Below are 7369 nucleotides of genomic sequence, written 5' to 3'. Positions count from 1 at the left end.
CCACTGCCGTGAGAATATGGCCAGGCGAGCCTGTTGGGAATATGGGCCAGGTGAGACCATGTAGGGCATGGCAGTGCCATACCAGCTGAACCAGCCTCCAACTTTGATTCACCAGCTGACCTCAGATATAATCGTGAACCCACCTGAGATCAGCTGAGCTTGGCTCAGCTCAGCAGAACTGTCCAGCTGACTTACAGTGTTAGATAAATAATATATTGTGGTTGTATAAAGTTTTGGGGGTGGTTTTGTTTCACAGCATTATCATGGTAACACTTGACTGATACAGGAAGCTCCATGAGAATGTGTAATCAGTGAATTTGACTAGTCTGGGAAGTCAGGGAGGGCTTCCTCAGGGAAGGCTTCCCTGAGGAAACAAAGACTGAACTGAGACCTGATGGCAGATCAGAGTCGGCATGAACTAGATGAAGGGGTGGAGAAGAGTATTCCACAAAGGGAGGACAGTGCGTGTGCAAAGGCCCAGTGGTGGGAGGAACTTGGCCTATTCAGGAACTGACTGAGGCCAGTGTGGTGGGCAGCAGCAGCAGCAGAAGCAGCAGGAATCTGGCTCCCCTTCCCACACCTCTATAAATAAACCTTTTCATTTCTAGGGAACTCAACATCCCACTTATCATGAGCAATACTAATGATACCACGCTCTTCACCATGGCTAGGGCTGATGTTTGCATAAGACAAGCCTTGAAGGCTCTGCTTTCATGGGTCCCAGGGGAACCAAGTGGGTGACCCAAGATGGCAGAGCTGAAAGTATTCTTAGAGATTGTCTGGACCAACCTGTTCTTTAATGACTGGGAAGCAGAGGCCTGCAGAGGGTGTGTGACTGGCTTAGGGTGTTCTGGGGATGGCCACGTGTGTGCAGGACAATACACCCCTTTTTTTTTTTTTTCCATATGTGACCTGTGTGATCTGGGTAAGCTTATGAGGCCCTGTGCTCAGGGGTTTGGAATTTTTATGTAAGAGCAGATATCTGCTAGATGATTTCATTTTGTTCTTGAAAAAAACCTTAGGTAACATGTATGGTAGGGTTGGTGATGCCCATTTTAAAGATGAAGAGATGGAGGCTTAGAGAAGTTAATGCTTGGCCAGGTAGAGTTGGTTGAGTTGGAAATTAAACCACATTGAGAACTATGTCTTCTTTGTTTTCATATCTTCAGGCTCACAGCCGGCGCTGAAGAGGTGGAGTGTGGTGTGATTCAAGCTGTATTTTCACACCATGAATGTCTAGAGAGCAGAGGATGGATGGGAAGGGGTTGAGGCAGGAGTTCTGGTCATAAGAGAATAAGTGTCTGGTAAAGATGGGGGTTCCAGGGATCATGGAGACAAGGTGTTTGCAAAATAGATGTTTTCAAGTTCCCACAAAATGTCATGCAGTATCTAGAGTGCATTTAGATGAGATGGGAGATTACGGTCTCATTTTTCCAAGTCTCCTGCCTGGAATTCCTCATCTGGAAATAGAGTTTGTAATACTGTCCTCCTAATGATTGCTAAAGTTCCAAGGAGATACAAATGCTTAAAAAAGACACTGTGTTCAATCTTAAAAATATGAAGAGTAATGTAACTAATACTAATACACTATCTAGAATTTTAACAAATGTTCATGTTTTGTTAAACGGGCTTTGGATTTTTAGTTTGTTTTGGAAACAAAATCTTTGACAGTTATATTGACTCTCCATTGTACCCTTCTCCAAATCTGTTTTTCTCACTTCCTGCCTGAGGCCACACTCTCTGGAATTGGATGCATCCTTTCTGTACTTTTGCTACACATGAACATATCCATAAATGGTAAATGCTTTTGCTCTGTGTTTTAAACCTGTATATACCTGGCATCACGCTGTATCATACTACAACGTGGATGTTCTAATAGATAAATTTAATCCATTTAACTTTATTGTGATTCTTGTTTTATTTTATTTTATTTAAATTCAATTTGCCAATATACAGTATAACACTCAGTGCTTTTTTCTTTATTGTGATTCTTTATGGACTTTTTTTTTACATATATACATTTTCTTGATCACTCTATTTTGTCCTTTCATTTGCCTTCTATTGTACTAGGTGGCATATTCTAGCCTGCATATCAAACCTGGCCTGCCACCTGTTTTTGTAAATAAAGTTTTATTGGAACATAGTTATGCTCATTGATTTATATATGGTCCATGGCTGCTTTTGCATCACAGTGGCAGAGTTGAATAGTTTTGACAGGAACTATATAGCTGTCAAAGCTGAAAATTTTTACTATCTGGCCCTTTACAGAAAAATGCCTAGCCCTGTCTGTAAGGTTGATTTTAGTTTTTGTAAGTACAGGTTTGGAAGAAATGCATTCTACATTAATAATTTTAGCAGTTGTCCTTAAAATTTTAAGGTGAATATTTAGCGAAATCCAGCTTTCTGCATCCTCTGCCCTAATTACTGTGAACTTAGAATCCTTTAAATTCTTAACTCTTTCAAGAATATTAATGTTGTTTAATATTTTAATTCTACCCCATTTTTACTCCTCCTTTAGTCATTCTCACTTCCTTTCAGTTGATATTTATTTGGATTTCCAATGACTTACCAATTTGTAGACTCATACTACCTCGTGTACTCCCTTACTTCTTTCTGACTCTGTTTTCTTGTCGTGGCACTTTTCTTTAGTTAAAAATCTGTGGGTGGATAAAGAAGATGTGGTTTATGTATACAATGGAATATTACTCAGCCATTAGAAATGACAAATACCCACCATTTGCTTCAACATGGATGGAACTGGAGGGTATTATGCTGAGTGAAGTAAGTCAATTGGAGAAGGACAAACATTCCTCATTCCTCATGAATGTTCTCATTCATTTGGGGAATATAAAAAATAGTGAAAGGGAATAAAGGGGAAAGGAGAGAAAATGAATGGGAAATATCAGAAAGGGAGACAGAACATGAAAGACTCCTCACTCTGGGAAATGAACTACGGGTGGTGGAAGGGAAGGAGGGCGGGAGGTGGGGGTGACTGGGTGACGGGCATTGAGGGGGGCACTTGACGGGATGAACACTGGGTGTTATTCTGTATGTTGGCAAATTGAACACCAATAAAAAATAAATTTATTATTAAAAAAAAGAAAAAATCTGTAGGTGATGTGTCTGTCCTTCTCCATGTGTATCTGAATATGTCCTTTACAGCTCTCACGTGAATGGTGGGCTTATTTTCTGTAAGTCTAAAAGATTGTATCATTGTCCTCTGGACTTGAAAAAGAATGGTGGGAGGTCTGCTATCACTCAGTCCTTCGTCTTTTCTCTCTACTAGTTTTCAAGCTTTCATCCTTTGTCTTTGATGTTTGATAGGCCCACTACACTTTATTTCTATTGTTTTGAGTCAATATGAGGACTTCTGTTTTTTTTTTTAATTCTGCAAAACTGTCAGCTGTCAGCTCTCTAAATGTTGTCTCTCTTCTACATTCTTTTTTTAAAAAGATTTTATTTTATTTATTTTTGAGAGAGAGAGAGAGAGAGAGCAAGAGTGAGCAAATAGGAAGAGGAGCAGAGAGGATGGGAGAGAGAGGGAAAAGAGTCTCAAGCAGACTCTGCACCCAGTGCAGAGCCTGATCTCAAGACCCTGAGACCATGACCTGAGCCAAGACCATGATCTGAGCCAAAACCAAGAGTCAAATGTTTAACCAACTGAGCCACCCAGGAGCCCCTCCTACATTTTTTATTGTTTTTCTTTCTATCACTTGTATTAGATATTGTAGGTAAAGCTGTATGGAATTCCTGATAGTCAATCACTTGAAACCTATGAAGAAAGTACAACTTAACATATTGGAGCTCCTCTTTCTTTCTTTCTTTCTTTCTTTCTTTCTTTCTTTCTTTCTTTCTTTTTTTTTCTTTCTTTCTTTTTCTCTCTCTTTCTTTTTATAAAATATGAAACACCTCATGAATTTGCATGTCATCTTTGTGTAGGGCCATGTTAATCTTCTCTGTATCATTCCAATTTTAGACTATGTGCTGCCGAAGTGAGCATAGGAGCATCTCTTTTTATTATGATCTCAAATTATTGTGTCATATTATCCACGTAAGTTATTTCTTTCTTTCTGCATTCTGTGTGATTTCCAAATGTCTATTTTAGAGTTCAACATTTTTGCTTCAATGTGTCTATTCTTCTACTTAACTATTTAACTTTTCTACCTTAATGATTACATTTTTCATTTTTAGAATCTCCGTTTAGTTCTTTTCAGATGTGCCTTTGCTTTTACATTCCATCTTGGTTTTGTATGTATTTTTTCCTACTTCTCTTCAAAGATTTTACATATGCTTAATGTTTCTTTTAATTTTTACTTTTATTTCTAGTTCTTAAGGTGAATTTCTCTCATTTGTTCTGTCTTTTGATTATTACTAGACCTCAGGATGGTTTTTTTTTTGTTTTGTTTTTTTTTTGTTTTGCTCCTGTGGATTGTAATTTTTTGTTGTGAGTTCATCTTTAATGGGGGCAGATTTCATAGAAGCCTTGTTCTCTTGAATTTTTGGAGGGATCCCTTAGGAGGAATCACATAAGAAGCTACTCAGAATCCTGTGAGTTTTGTCAGTTCTGGACAAATTTTATAACGTTTCAGCTTGGAGTTTCATGGGCAGGACATGCTTCATGGTTCCTGGCTTTCTGAAAGGACTCAGAGGCACGTAAGCCTGAAGTCTTATTCTTCCCTTGGACTCCAGCTCTTATATAACCAGTTCCAATATCTTGTAAGACTTTTTTCTTCAGCTTTCAGGAACTGCTCTGGTTTGGGTTTTATCTTCGTTTTGACCTCCTGGAGATTTTCCTTTCTCTACTTTTGAAATTGATTTTGTATTTAAATAGTTTACTGTTACATTGTATCCAACATTTTTATTTGTTTGAACTGGGGGTGGGTGGGGTGGATAGGTGTCTTTCCCTGTCTGTTCAGCCTACCATACTGACTGGATGTCTGAGGCTCATGAACTGTTATTCTCATGGATATTTTTATTATCGTGAAAGAAATGTCTAAGTTTTCATAGATAAGGTATGAGGTGCCTAATTTCCATTCCTAAAGGAGGAATTTTAAAAATAATTTGCCTCTATTGAACTTATTCTCAGTCTCTGCTTCCCAACACCCTCACAGAAATGATGTTTAGCAATCAGTCACCCATGCAATCTTCATCTGTCCAAATCCAACAGGCAGTTCTCTGTTCTCCTCGTGCTCACTTGGCCACCTGGCCTTTCCCCTCTTCCCCAAATTCTTTCCCTTCAATGCTTCCAGGACACTGCACTCTCCTGGTTTCTTCCCATATCACTGGCCAACCATTCCCACACTCCTTGATCTAGCTTCGAAAGGTTAAGCTTCTTTTCTCCAGATACCATCAAATTTCATGGCTCCACTGGGTGTTATTCTATATGTTGGCAAATTGAACACCAATAAAAAATAGATTTATAAAAAAAAATTTCATGGCTCTACCTCCAAGCTATATCCTCAAATTAATATGCTTCTCTTATCTCCATTGTGGCTATGATAGTCCATTATCTTTGGCTAGACTGAGAAAAGTGTCTTAACTGGTCTTGTTTTCTTGCATATCTTACTGTGATTCTGTCCCCATTGAGCAGTCAGGATGCAAATCAGTCCTGCAGTTTCACTACTTAAAACCCACAGGTGGCTTCCCATTGAGCTTAGAATAAAGCCCAATATAACCTCTTGTCATGACCTTCAAGGCATCCCCTAATCTGGCTGTTGTGTTCCCTTGTAGCCTCTCCTCTTCTACTCCCTGCTAGCTCACATGTTCTATCCTGACCATCTCATTCTGCCCCAGGGCCTTTGCACTTGCTGATCCTTTCATCTGGAACACTTTGCCTCAGCCATCTTTCCATGGATATCTCTTTCATACCACTCAGCCTCAGTTCAAATGCCAACTCCTCAGAGAGGCCTTCACCAGTTACCCTTGCTGAAGTTGCCCAGCCCCTCCCCTTGTCACTCTCTACTGCACTAACCTCTGGTCTTTAAGCTTTCAATATCCAGTATGATCTCATTTATGTCTTTATTCATTTATGGTCTCATCCCAACAAAAATGTGAGCTATACCAGGGCAGGGTCTGAGTCTGCCTTGTTTACTGTTGATTTTCCAATATTGAGAACAATGCCTGGCACTTAGTAGGTATTCAGCAATTATTTTTTTAAGGAATGGGTGAATGTACTTTGTGCTTTACGTAAATCATGTCTCTCAAGTTTTTCAACAACCCTAAGGTAAGACTTACTGTGCCCATTGTAGAGATGAGGAGAGAGGATCCTCTGAGATTCCTAAGATTCTTAGAGTTCTAAAGCCAGGAATGAACAGAGCTAGGCATTAAGTTTTCCTGGCTGGATCCAAAGTCCATGCTCATTCCCTTGTATCAAATTGCCTCTTGTGGGCAGATTTGGGATTTGGGTGCAGAGGTCAAAACACAAACAGTTGTTGAGTCAGGATGTCCCTTTTGTCTGAGAACAAAACCTTTTATTTAAGCCAGTGAAGAACATCCAAGTCCCCGAAGTCCCAGCACCGGATGGCATGCTTCCTTGAAAATGCCCACACAATGGTCGGCATTATGCAGAGGCATTTTTTTAATCAACTCTGTTTTGGAGTCTTTCGAACCATAAAAAGACCAGTGTGAAACCACAAAACTTCTATGTTTCTTGCACTCTTAAAACTAAAGAAGAAGGAAAAAAAAAGGGGAGGCGGGATTATTTGAACCATATTTTGCAAACGCTAGCTTCTCTCCCAGTCTGAGGCGGCTAGTGCCAAGTTGCAACTCGCCGCACATTTTTATGGGTCGAGTTATTAACCTTTGCAAGCAGCTGCCTACAGTGGAATTATTGACAGGGCCTAGGTCTCTGGGCAAAAGTAGGCATTGCTGCAATACCCACCAAATGCAGAGCTGCAGAGCTCTCCACTCTGGCTCTAGAGATTGAAAATATCCTTTGGCCTCACATGCTTCCTGGCACTGCAGAGAATTCCCTTGTTCTTTCATTCACTCAAGAGTTGGAAGTTCTAGGAGTTGACACTAGCAACGTGTTGGGCCACAAGGTAGGCCCAGATAAAAGGAGCGTGCGTCTTGGGGCCTATGTTACCCAGAAATAGTATGGAGTCAGACAAAGGGCTGTTCAGTTTGATGGAATAGAATTTGAACCCTGGCTTCCTGGACAGACACTCTCTCTGGTGACTGTGGGCCAGTGACTTGACCTGGCCCATTCCCAGTTTCATCTGTAAAATGGGGCTCCTTTCCTTGTAGGCTGGGCATGAGGATTCAATGAGGCATTGCATGGGAGAGAACAAAGAGTTTGTGAGACCACTGTGTGAACCCAGCTGCCTAATCTTAGATAGATTAGACTAAATATCTCTTAGACTTGGTTTCC

General features: G+C 40.3%; 1 non-coding gene across 1 annotated transcript; it reads right to left on the bottom strand.

The window, feature by feature from the left end:
• Nucleotides 1-3894: 3894 nt before the first annotated feature.
• LOC112658103 (U6 spliceosomal RNA) lies at nucleotides 3895-4000 on the bottom strand. Its single transcript, XR_003135508.1, has one exon. It is a non-coding gene; the product is annotated as a U6 spliceosomal RNA (small nuclear RNA).
• Between the last annotated feature and the right edge of the window lie 3369 nt (nucleotides 4001-7369).

The sequence above is a fragment of the Canis lupus genome, chromosome 8 (assembly GCF_003254725.2).
Source record: "Canis lupus dingo isolate Sandy chromosome 8, ASM325472v2, whole genome shotgun sequence".
Classification (NCBI taxonomy): domain Eukaryota; kingdom Metazoa; phylum Chordata; class Mammalia; order Carnivora; family Canidae; genus Canis; species Canis lupus.
This window is presented reverse-complemented; position numbering and strand designations above follow the sequence as displayed.